Here is a 12,696-nt window from a genome sequence, read left to right as displayed (position 1 = left end):
AATTTTGCTTGACCTACAGTTCGTGGGACACGGTCGAGCATTGTTAGGCTATTGGTTGCATCCCAGAATTTTGAGTTAAAGCCGGGTTTCATTCAGATGGTTAGCCGATGAAGACCCAAACAACTAGATTGAGAATTTTCTTGAAGTATGCAATATGTTGAAGATCAATGGGGTTTCAGATGATGCAATTCACTTTGGGGCTTTTACATTATCATTGAAAGAAATAGCTAAACATTAGCTCTATTCATTGCCAAGAGCTTCCATCACAACATGGAATGAAATGGTAGAAGCTTTCCTTGCGAGGTATTTCCATCTGGGAAAATTGGCGAAGCTTCAAAATATGATCTTTTCGTATGTTTAGATGGAGTTAGAATCATTGTTTGAGACATGGGAACGATTCAAGGATCTCTTGCAGAAGTGTCCACAACATGGGTTCCCCGAGTTAATGATTATTCACAAATTCTACAATGGGTTAAACTCAAGCACTAAACAGCTTCTTGATGCCACCGCTGGAGGAACATTGGGAAACAAGGCCCCCGGAGAGGCCAAACAATTGATTGAAGAGATGGGCTTTAATAGCTACCAATGAAATAAAAGGGAGAAGAAGAAAGTCACCAGAATTCATGAGATCGATACAGTTACATCCTTAGCAGCCCAAGCAGAGGCATTAAGTAAGAAATTGGATACTTTAACTTCATCAAGAATGGTCGCGATCATGAGTTGTGATGGTTGTGGGGGTTCACATATGCTATCCGATTGTCCTATCTCGATTGCTAATTCAGCCCCAATTGAACAAGTAGATTTTGTGGGAAACTCGGGAAGAGGTCAAGGCAATCCTTATAGTAACACCAATAACAAAGTGTGGAGGAACCACCCAAATCTCTCATGGGGCAATCAAGGGTAGCAAAAGGCATTGCCCTACTACGATTTCAGAAAATACCTTCGATTTAGGAGAGAGTTTCAGAATTAGAATGGGTTTTATCAAAGTTAATTCAATCAACCAACATAAGGTTCCAAAACATAGAGGCAACACTCTACAATGACACCGCTTCCTTGCACAATTTGGAGAATCAAGTGGGACAAATAGCGAAGACATTATCAAAAAGGCCTTTAGGAAACTTGCCAAGTAACACTGAGACTAACGCAAGAGAGAAAGTGAAGGCGATCACTCTGAGGAGTGTGACACGTCCGAATATGCGTGTAAACCACAAGTGCATGGGTGTCGAAGTAATAATTACCCGGGTGAGTGGGTAGTCGAATCCACAGGGAACATGGCTACTAGTACTAACTTCTTCTCTGCTTTCTAGCCTAATGATAAATGGAAAGGTGTGGTGATCTACTATGCGAAGAAATGAATACCGGAGACGAATATGCATGAGTGAAATGGATGGAGATCTCAATCAATAAAAGTGGGCTATTCGGGCAATGCTACTACTAGGATTCAAGTATTAAGTACCGGATAAGCAAAGTGTTTCTATGAAGAGTAAGTTAAGTCGTGGAAATCCAAAAATAATCGGATCCTGCCTCCAGATCACCGATACTAGTCCCCTACGAGGTCCCAGTGGAGAAATCGCTCAATCTCAACACCTCACACCACATATGATCGCAAAGCACTCTAGGGATTCCAAGAGGTGTATCCGATTCCTAAAGATTGATCCAACTCTAATTCCCAGTGAAGGATCCTAACCCCCTACAAGGTCCCGGCGGAGAAATCTCTCAATCTCACGCCTCAAACCAAATATGGTTGCATAGAGCTTAGGGAACGGAGATAGAATACACAAATTGGAGGGGAAAGGGGATGCTCTCTGTCTCATGACTCACCCTCAAAACACTCTTCAATCTTGAGATTCTAACCCTAATGGAGACCTCTCTCTCGCCAAGGTAACAAATCATGCAAACCAAATAACCAAAATATCAATAAGGAAAGCAAGCATTAGACAATCAATATTAAAACTTAATCAAACTCGGATTAAATAGAAACACTAAGCAAATCCACAAAAGATGAGAATCCTAGGGTTCACAGGCCCAAATACCCTCTAGGGTTTTAGCTCTCCATGGAGCAACATACAAAACACACCATCAATGAATGAAAGTACATTAAAACCATAGAAATAAACCCCCTTATATATGAATTGATGGTCTTGATGGAGAGCTTCGACGTCTTGAAGGACCCACTCCGAAGCTAGGTTCACCGGTGGCTTCCATGATGCTATGACGGAGGAGGAATCGATCAAAGTTGGTGATAAAGCGCCTCCAAAGCTGCAAATACCTCCTCTCCAATAAAAGTGCTACAGTACTTGATGCTACAGTAAAATTGCTACAGTATTTTCACAAAACACGGTCCAAACACTCTTCTCTTGAGACCACATGTCCGGGCACACGTCCATGTGGTAGGATATAAAACTTTTCTTGATCGACGTATCTTTGAGAGGTCTTCCAATCTTCACAAAGAGAAGGAAGATGAAGATGTGGCTGCCTTTGTGCCCTTCCAACTAGTGAATTGACTTGAATCTTCTTGGAAGTTGGCACACATCTCCACGTTTATGAACTCCTCTCGTGTCTTGGTCCTTGAATTGAACAAGAACTCCCAACATTATGTCTTTATAGCCCATCTTTGCTTCCTTTTTACTCTTCAAGGCATTCACAACCTATATGCATAAAAGAACACAAAATACATAATATGAGACATAAACCATAGTAAAAATGATGCTCAATGCATGTAAAACATATATAAAAATATGTCTACTCAAGCACTTATCAGAGTGGTCTAGAGCTCCAAGAAAATCTCAAAGCTAACAAAAAATTTGAAATTCTTCAAGCCAAAACCCCCACTTGGAAGACTGCTGAAATTCCTCAAGAAAAGCCAAGGGATAGAGGGCAAGACAAGGAGAAGGAGACAGCTGTGTCATCCCCTTCATATACTCCAAGAATTCCTTATCTGGAGAGTTTAAAGAAAGACCAAACTGATGAGAAAAACAAGAAATTTCTGGATTTATTCAAGTAGTTACACATCAACATCCCATTTGTGAAGGCATTCTCATAAATGCCTCGATATGCAAAATTCTTGAAGGACCTCTTGACTAACAAGAGGAAGATAGAGGAGAGTGTAGCTGTGGTTTTGCAATGTAATTGCTCGGCAATACTTTAGAAAAATTTACTTTAGAAAGATCCGGGAAGCTTTATCATACCATGTGCAATCGGATGTTTGGGTAAAGAAAAAGCCTTGGCCGATTCAGGGGCTAGTATTAATGTCATGCCATATACACTGTTTTAGAATTGGGGTTAGGAGAGCCAAGACCAACCCACATAACATTACAGCTGGCTGATCGCTCAATTCGTCATCCTAGAGGTATAATTAAAGATGTTTTAGTGAAGGTTGACAAGTATATTTTCTTGCAACTTTTGTGGTGCTTGATGTTGATGAAGATGTGGAGATGGCATTAATTCTAGGGAGACCATTCCTATGAACTTCCAAGGCACTCATTGACATGAATGAAGGTGTGATGACACTATGCATCAGAGAGGAAGAGATCACATACCACCTTGCTGAAGCAATGAAGCACTCTCTTGACTTTGTTCACTCTTGTTATTTCTTAGATATCAATTATGAGATTACTAATGAGTATTTGCAGGAATTTTTTTATCCGGACCCATATGTGGAGTAGCCATACATGGAGTAGGAGAACATGAGCAATCATGTAGAACAAGTCCTTGAAGAGAAACAAAGAGGAGGATTTCTAAAACAAATTTTTCGCCCTATCAAGAGGTCGAGACATTGTCACCGAACGCACTCTAATACACATGGAGTTAAGCTCACAAAAGAAGATGATAAGTGCTTGTGCGATATGAATACGAAGCGTTCATTCCTTATGTTGAGCATTACTTTTCTCAGTTTTTTACATTAATATGTGTGTTTTTATGTTACTTTTATGCAGGTAGGGTTGTGAGGCCGAGTATGAAGGAAATGGGCCAATGTGGATCATAATGCACCTATTTTGGAGGAGATATTACTAAGGTTCAAACGCGAAGACATAGGACAGGTGTGAGATGCTAGAGTGTGTGCCAAACTCCTCCCATTCGAGTGAGTACATCCATTTGGAGAGGCACAAAAAGCGTGCACACTCGAGCATTCCGTCTTATGCATACAAGAACAAGAACCCCACCAACATATATATCATTGAAAGAAGCAAGTGATTCACGAGCGTGAACATGTGCCCGCTTATGCGTACCCGGATAAAAAGTATGGAATTGGGAAGTTATTCGGGTAGAAGGCGTAGCATAGCAATGTAGCAACAATGTAGCAATACTCGTAGCATCACTTGCTTCACGAGCCCGAGAAATCGGAGAGACGGAGAGTCCACATGGGCGTGGAAATTATCCACGCCCGTGTGGAAATTCCCTGCAGCGAGCGTGTACCATCTACGCTGTGGAGTTGCCCGATTCCGACCTCTATTTAAAGCCGATTCAGCCCCGATTTTGGTATTCTTTTCTCCATCTTTTTCCCCAACTTGCGAGAGGGCTTCGACTAGGGGTTTCGAGGGGTATTGGCCAAGGTTTTTGGAGAGGTTCTACGGCTCGACATTGTGATTCCATTAGGAAGAAGGTTGGTAGGGGAGCTTCGATCGAGGCGTATTCTATACCGGACGAGAAGGAATCCTTGGACGAGAGTAGAGGACTTTCCACAAGACCATCGACCACGACCATCGAGGGGGTTTCTTTATGGATTTATTGCTTTTTATATTTGATTTCTTTGATTGTACTTAGCTCCATGGATAGCTAAACCCCTAGTGGGTACTTGGGTGATTGTGAACCCTAGGATGTATTCGTTTTCATTGAACTTATTTATTATGCTTTCAATAAATTAATGTTTATTATGAGTTCCAACCTTTGAATGCTTGATTGTATGAACATTTCCCCTAGAGTGACACTAGGGGTTGAGAGTTCTTGTTGGTAACCTTGTGAGTGAGTGACACACCACGGACGTTAGACAAAAGCTAAGGTTTGGAGAGGGTTGAGAGGGTGAGTCGAGAGTGCAGGGAGCGTCCCCTTTGCCCTCCGGACGTGATAGATTCTACCTCCGTTCCTCGAGTTCTTTGCGGCCATAATAGAGTGAATGGTCTAAGGGATGAACCTCACTGGGCCCGATTGTGCGTGCAATGGAGTGAAGCGTTGAGGTGATCTTAGTATCTAGGGCTTAATTGTGGCTAGGGACCTTCCGCTGGACCAAAGGGTTAGGTCTAAATCTAGGAAGAGATTTATCACTTTGGAAACCCTAGAGCTCATTGCAACTCTATGCTGAATGCGAGGTGTTGAGATTGTTTCGATTTCTCCTCCGGGACATGTATAGAGTTAGGCATAGTTGACCTTAGATTTGGGACTATGTATGTAAGGATTTCCACGACTCACCGTTGCATTGATTAGGAAGTATAATAGAGAGTTCTTGCACTTGAAGCGATTATCCTAGGTGAAACATCATCCGAGTACACCATCTTTATCGATTGCCTTGCCTCCTCCTTACTTTTGCTCTCTTACTTGTTGCTTTTAATTTCTGAGAATTGAATCATTACCATACTTATCATTGTTGATACTCCACATAGCTAAGAATCAAATTAAGTGTCTTTACTCTCGACTCCCTGTGGATTCGACCCCGCTCATCCGGGATTATTACTTCGACAAACCCGTGCACTTGCGGGATATAAGCAAGGGGAACTTGTCAGAAGGCCTCGACATTTCTTCATTTAGTAACATGTTTAATAAATTCTCCTTAAGTATGCAGAATTTTTGTCCTTCGTGTGTGCAGGTTGCAAAGAAGGAAATTCTCCATCTCTATAAGCCACCATGAGGTAAGGATAGGTACGTCAAGCTAAGTTACGTTAAACAAGCGCTTCTTGGGAGGCAACAAAAGTTTTTAGTTACTTTTAGGTTACAATTTAATTTGTGTAGTAATAATTTCATGAGTGTGTGCCTTGATGAATTTTTGCTGGTGTTGGACTTTTCATGGTAAATTTTCGGTGATTTCATTTTATTTTCATGTATGTGGCATGGTTTAGGGTGTAATTCATATTTATAGTTGAAGAATTAGTGTTAATTTGAAGTTTGGAGCCTTGCATGGACTGTCTGTAGAAATTTTGTAGTTCACGCAGTCGCGTGGAATTTCCACGTGGCCGTGTACGGTACTCACGTGGGGGTGTGGAATTATCACATCTCCATGTGGCTTATAAGACATGAAGGGTGACTATTCATTGTCTTCATCCCCCAAAACCCCTTCATCTCCCATTTCTCTGTCTTCAAAAATCCTAACTTTTGGACTCTAAAACTAATTTTCTTCAACTCCTTCAAGATTTAGAAGTGTTTTTCTAGCATTTTCATTGAATTATCTTCTCCAATTCACACTAGTAGGCCGTTATATTCAATTCCATGGTGATTTCTTGGTTTATGATGCAATTTTTATGGTAAATCTTGTGAAAATAGTCTAGAATGCATATAAAGCAATTTTTTGGAAGCATTGGAGCCCAACAATGGCTTCTTGGCCATGCGCCATGCGCCCATGTGGCTGGCCCACGCAAGCGCGTGGCCCCTTAGCCAAAGCAGGCATGCGCGCGTGGGCTGGAAAAGTGGCCAGTGAGTCCAAGCAAGCACGTGGCTTGCCTCCCACACCCGTGTAGAGCCTTGCACTCATCGAATTCAAGCTGAACTGATTTCTTTTAATGTTTTATTCATAGGTATGCCACCTAGGACAAAGAGAGCAGCTCAGAAACATCCTCGCCAAGATAGGGAGTCAACCCTACCACCAGAGATCGAATTTCTTGACAATATACTTCAGCAAAGGTTTGAACGTCTCCAGAGGCATAAGTTTGGACAATCACCCTTGGTTGACAGGGACGCACTTGAAGAGATCAGACTTGCTTAGGAGGTTAGAGAGCTTGTTGTAGTGGGAGGTTGGGACTTATAAGTGCTTGTGTATAAGTAATACGAAATATTCTTTTCTTACATTGAGCATCACTTTTTATTGGTTTTTATCGCTTATTCTTGTGTATTTATGTTTTTTTGTGCATGTAGGGTTGTGGAGACATAGTTGGATGAAAGAAATCAAAAGAAAATCATGGATGCAATTCTTGATGAAGTTCTTAGATTGGACAAACACGAAGACACGAGTTGTGCTCAAAGACATGTGGGTGTGTAGCGACCTCTATTGTGCTCAAGCGAATATATAAAGTGGAGGGCCATAAAGATAGTCATACTCATATGTTTTGACTTGTGTAATGCTAGCAAGATCTTTGTTAATATGGTTTCAATGAAGACACGATGCGATCTATCTCATGAATATGTGCCCACTCATGTGGCCTCGATGAAAAAGTGGATTCGGAAACATTCTAGCGAAGGTCTATAGCAGTTATTATAGCAAATTATTGTATGAAATCACTGTGGCCATTACTGTTCACAACGCGCGGAAAAAAACAAAAGTCTGCAAATCAACACGGCCGTGTGGAAATTCCACACGCCCGTGTGGATGTGAGATTCCAGCCCCTATAAATACCGTGACTTGAGATGTTTTGAAGTATCCTTTCCCATTTTTTGTCCATCTTTGGAGGCGCTTGTGGCTAGGGTTTGAAGAGGCTTTGCCTAGGTTTTTAGAGCTATCCTACGGCCTTCAACATCGCGTTCTTTTAGTGGAGAGTTATTGGGGGAGCTTTTGTCGGCACCGATTCGGCGAGGTGTGCCCTAGGCTTGACAAGGGAACCTTTGGAGAAGATGGGGCGGCTCCACAAGACCATCGATACTGACTACAAGGGGGTTTTATCTATAGATTGCATGTTTTCACTATTGATTTCATTATTGATTGTGTATTGTTCCATGGAGAGCTAAACCCCTAGTGGGTGCTTGGACTTGTAAACCTTAAGATGATTTTGTTTCAGTGACCTTTATTATGCTTCTTTAATTGATGTTTTAATTGAGTTCCATCCTTAAATTCTTGTTGTACTGATTTTCCCTTAGAGTGACACTAGGGTTGAGAATCCATTTCGGTAATCCTTGTGGATGAGTGACACTCCAGTAGGATTAGACAAAGGAAGGTTAGAGAGGGACGAGAGGGTGAGTCGAGAGGTAGCGAAACGTCCCTTTTCCCTTCTGATATGGTTTATCCTACCTCCACGTTCCAAGAATTCTTTACGGTCATGATAGAGTGAAGTGCTAAGAGATAAACTCTACTGGTCTTAGTTGTGCAAGAAGCAGAGTAAAGTGTTGAAGTAATCATTAGTGCTGGAGCTTAATCGTTACTAGAGGTCTTTTGCTTGGATCAAAGGGTTAGATCTATTTTAGGGAATAGGTTTTACCACATGGAGTCCCAAGAGCTTTATGTAACCCCACACAGTGTGAGACGTCGAAAGTATCCCTTTCTGGCAGGGCATAGTGTTGGGTTAGTCACGGTTGACCTTTTGGGACCGTGTGTCTTTGGATGTCCATGACTCATTAAGCTTTAATTCTGAGGCATAATAATTAGTCTTGCACTTGAAATAATAGTCTTAGGGTGAGCAATGTTCGGGTGCCCCATCTCTCTATCGATTATCTCTCCTTATCCCTATTGCGCTTCTTTTCTTTTCATTTCTTTTATATGCATTGATATTGTTCACACAACTCCTCAATCATTTTCACCATAGTTCAATAGCAATTCTTGTGGTTCTTAGTACTATTCCCTAAGGATACGATTACCCACTTACTGGGGAACTTTATTACTTCGACAAGCCATACATTTGCGGTGCACACACGCAAGGGGTATGTCAGGGACCAACGTCTTTCCATTCGTGAGCCCGTCCGGTAAGACATTACCTTTGGAGGTTCTTTCCTCATTCTCCTTTGATCACTCCATAACCAACACCGATTTTAACAAGGAGGATACTATTTATTTCCGAGTTTTTAGTCAGCCTCATTAGATTTCTTAGATGCAAATTGCAGTCCTGCTTGACTTATATGACGAGGACTATGTTGACACCAGAGTACACATAGTTGTTCACTGATTTTCCTCATAGCGTCATTCTGAGTGAGGTATTTCACGACTTATGTGGCTGATAAGTGCTTGTTTGATAAGAATGCAAAGTATTCTTTCCTTATGATGAGCATTACTTTTACTAGGTTTTAGCGTTAACATGTGTGCATTTATATTACTTTCATGCATATAGGGTTGTGAAGCCAAATGTTAGACAAAGAAGCCAATGTATATCGTGAACGCACCATTTGGAGGAACTCTTGAGAAGGATCAAACGCGAAGACATAAGTCGGGTTCAAGATGAGAGAATGTGTGCCAACCTCCTCGTATTCAAGTTAGCATAATGATTTGGAGGGACACAAAGGTAGTCACATTCAAGTATTCTGCCTTGTGCATGTATAGCAAGATTTCAACCAATGTAGCCATTTATTGAAAGAGCAAAGTGATTTACGATGTAAACGTATGTCCGTTTACATTACGTTGATGAGAACATGGATTCGGGAGTATTTCAGGCTGGTGTTGTAGCAGAGTACTATAGTAAATACTATAGCAATTCATTGTAGCAGATACTGTTCACAGTCGGCCGAGAAGAGTGATTTCCACATAATCCACATGGGCGTGTGGAAATTCCACACTCCCGTGCGTTAATTCCACAAGCCCGTTTGGTGAATCCACAAGGGCGTCTGGATTCCCTATTCTAGCCATATTTAAGGCTGATTTCAACCGCGATTTCAGCATTCTTTTCTCCATCTTTTCCCCAACTTGAGAGAGGGCGGCGACTAGGATTTTGAGAGGTATTGGCTAGGGATTGGGAGAGGTTCTACGGCTCTGACATCGTGCTCCGTTTGGAAGAAGGTTAGTGGGAGAGCTTTCATTGGTACTGATCCGCCGAGATGTATCCTAGGCTGGACAAAGGGACCCTTGGATGAGTAGAGGATTCTCCACAAGACCATCATCATGACTATCGAGGGGGTTTTCTAAGGATTACATGTTTTTACATTTGATTTCATTGATTGTAACTAGCTCCATGGAGAGCTAAACCCCCTAGTGGGTTCTTGGATTTGTGAACACTAGGATGTATTTGTTTCATTAAACCTTGTTATTATGCTTTCATTCATTGATGTTTTATTTGAGTTCCAATATTGAATGATTGATTGATTGAACGCTCCCTTAGAGTGATACTAGGGTTGAGAGTTCACCTTGGTAACTGACACGCGTCCGAATATGCGTGTAAACCGCAAGTCCATGGGTGTCGAAGTAATAATTACCCCGGTGAGTGTGTAGTCGAATCCATAGGGAACAGGGCTACTAGTACTAACTTCTTCACTGCTTTCTAACCTAATGATAAATGGAAATGTGTGGTGATCTAATGTGCAAAGAAATGAATACCGGAGATGAATATGCAAGGGAGAAATGGAGGGAGATCTCAATCAGTAAAAGTGGGGTATTCGGGCAATGCTCCCCCAAGGATTGAGGTATTAAGTACCGAATAAGCAAAGTGTTTCTATGAAGACTAAGTTAAGTCATCGAAATCCAAATATAATCGGATCCGGCCTCTCGATCACCGATACTAGTCCCCTATGAGGTCCCAGTGGAGAAATCGCTCAATCACAATACCTCACACCACATATGACTCAAAGCACTCTAGGGATTCCAAGAGGTGTATCCGATTCCTAAAGATTGATCCAACCCTAATTCCCAGCAAAGGATCCTAACCCCCTACAAGGTCCCAGTAGAGAAATCTCTCAATCTCACGCCTCACACCAAATATGGGGATGCCAGTAGAGCTTAGGGAACGGAGATAGAATACACCAATCGAAGGGGAAAGGGGATGCTCTCTATCTCATGACTCACCCTCTCAACCCTCTTCAATCTTGAGGTTCCAACCCTAATGGAGACCTCTCTCACACCAAGGTAACAAATCATGCAAACAAAATAACCAAAAGATCAATAAGGCAAGCAAGCATTAGACAATCAAGATTAAAACTTAATCAAACTCAGATTAAATAGAAACACTAAGAAAATCCACAAAAGATGAGAATCCTAGGGTTCACAAGCCCAAATACCCTCTAGGATTTTAGCTCTCCATGTAGCAACATACAAAACACACCATCAATGAATGAAAGTACATTAAAACCATAGAAATAAACCCCCTTATATATGAAGTAATGGTCTTGATGGAGAGCTTTGACGTCTTGAAGGACCCACTCCGAAGCTAGGTTCACCGGTGGCTTCCTTGATGCTATGACGGAGGAGGAATCGATCAAAGTTGGTGACAAAGCGCCTCCAAAGCTGCAAAGACCTCGTCTCCAAACCCTAGCCATATCACTCCTCAAGAGCCCCACAAAAGATGAGAAAGAATAGGGCAAAACGGCTATTTATAGGCCTTAGATCGCATCTGTCACGTGCCCTCACGCGCCCGTGTGGATTTTCCACGTGCCCGCATGGGCTGCAGGAATTTCTACGCGGGCGCGCGGAATTTCCACGCGGCCGCATGAACAGTAATTTTGCTACAGTATTGCTACAGTGAGACCACATGTCCGGGCACATGTCCATGTGGTAGGCTTTAAAACTTTTCTTCATTGACGTATCTTTGAGAGGTCTTGCAATCTTCACAAAGAGAAGGAACATGAAGATGTGCCTGCCTTTGTGCCCTTACAACTAGTGAATTGACTTGAATCTTCTTGGAAGTTGGCACACATCTCCACGTTTATGAACTCCTCTCGTGTCTTGGTCCTTGAATTGAACAAGAACTCCCAACATTATGTCTTTATAGCCCATCTTTGCTTCCTTTTTACTCTTCAAGGCATTCACAACCTATATGCATAAAAGAACACAAAATACACAATATGAGACATAAACCATAGTAAAAATGATGCTCAATGCATGTAAAACATATATAAAAATATGTCTACTCAAGCACTTATCAAACTCCCCCACACTTAAGTCTTTGCTTGTCGTCAAGCAAAATTAAACATTAAACTCATGGAAAGAAAAGAGAAGTGCTTGGCCTTAGATTCACCAAATGAGTTCAAGAATAAAATTCTACAGTCATGGAGAGAATCGAACACTAGACAAAACAATCAATGCTCTAGCAAACAATACAATCTAAAATAAATGTGATAAAATAAGAATGCGTGTGTGTGTGAAAAACTCAACTCATGTCAACACTATGTCCACTACCAAGTTCTTATTGACATGGGACTTATTTATAAACAAAAAGAATAGATAGTAGCTTCATACAATCCTCTAAGGTAGCCTTTTCCCAAGATGCCTCCCGAGTGGCTTTCACACTTTCGAGGTGGTAGCTCTTTCTAGAAAGGATGGTAGCTTTCACACATCCCATGAGATAGCTCTTTCTCTCATTAGGGCATAACAAGTATCCGACTTATGAGAGTAGCTACATACATCATGGGTGGTAGCTCTTTCCACCACCTATGTACAAACAATTTTCCAATTCTTTTTTTTTTCAAATTTTTCTGATTTTTTTTTCTCTATTTTTCTATTTTATTTATTTATTTTTATATAAACACTAGCACACTAAAGTCCCAAACATAATGAACTAGAGTCTTCATAGGTCTAATGAGCGAGAAAAGTGCACAAAGAGCAATCGGAAAAAAATATTCAATAAAATTGGAAGAAAACTAGAGCATGATAAAATCCATGGTTATGACCTCCAAAAACTAAGAATGAAACTCTTAACCCTTAGGTGA

At 41.4% G+C, this 12,696-nt stretch overlaps 1 non-coding gene across 1 annotated transcript; it reads right to left on the bottom strand.

Moving 5' to 3' along the window:
* Window positions 1-329: 329 nt before the first annotated feature.
* On the bottom strand, window positions 330-435 carry LOC120257770. The gene has a single exon (XR_005535856.1). It is a non-coding gene; the product is annotated as a small nucleolar RNA R71 (small nucleolar RNA).
* Between the last annotated feature and the right edge of the window lie 12,261 nt (window positions 436-12,696).

Source organism: Dioscorea cayenensis, chromosome 3 (genome assembly GCF_009730915.1).
Source record: "Dioscorea cayenensis subsp. rotundata cultivar TDr96_F1 chromosome 3, TDr96_F1_v2_PseudoChromosome.rev07_lg8_w22 25.fasta, whole genome shotgun sequence".
In the NCBI taxonomy this organism is placed as follows: Eukaryota; Viridiplantae; Streptophyta; class Magnoliopsida; order Dioscoreales; family Dioscoreaceae; genus Dioscorea; species Dioscorea cayenensis.
Note: the sequence above shows the minus strand (reverse complement) of the source record. Positions and strands in the feature narration are given on the sequence as shown.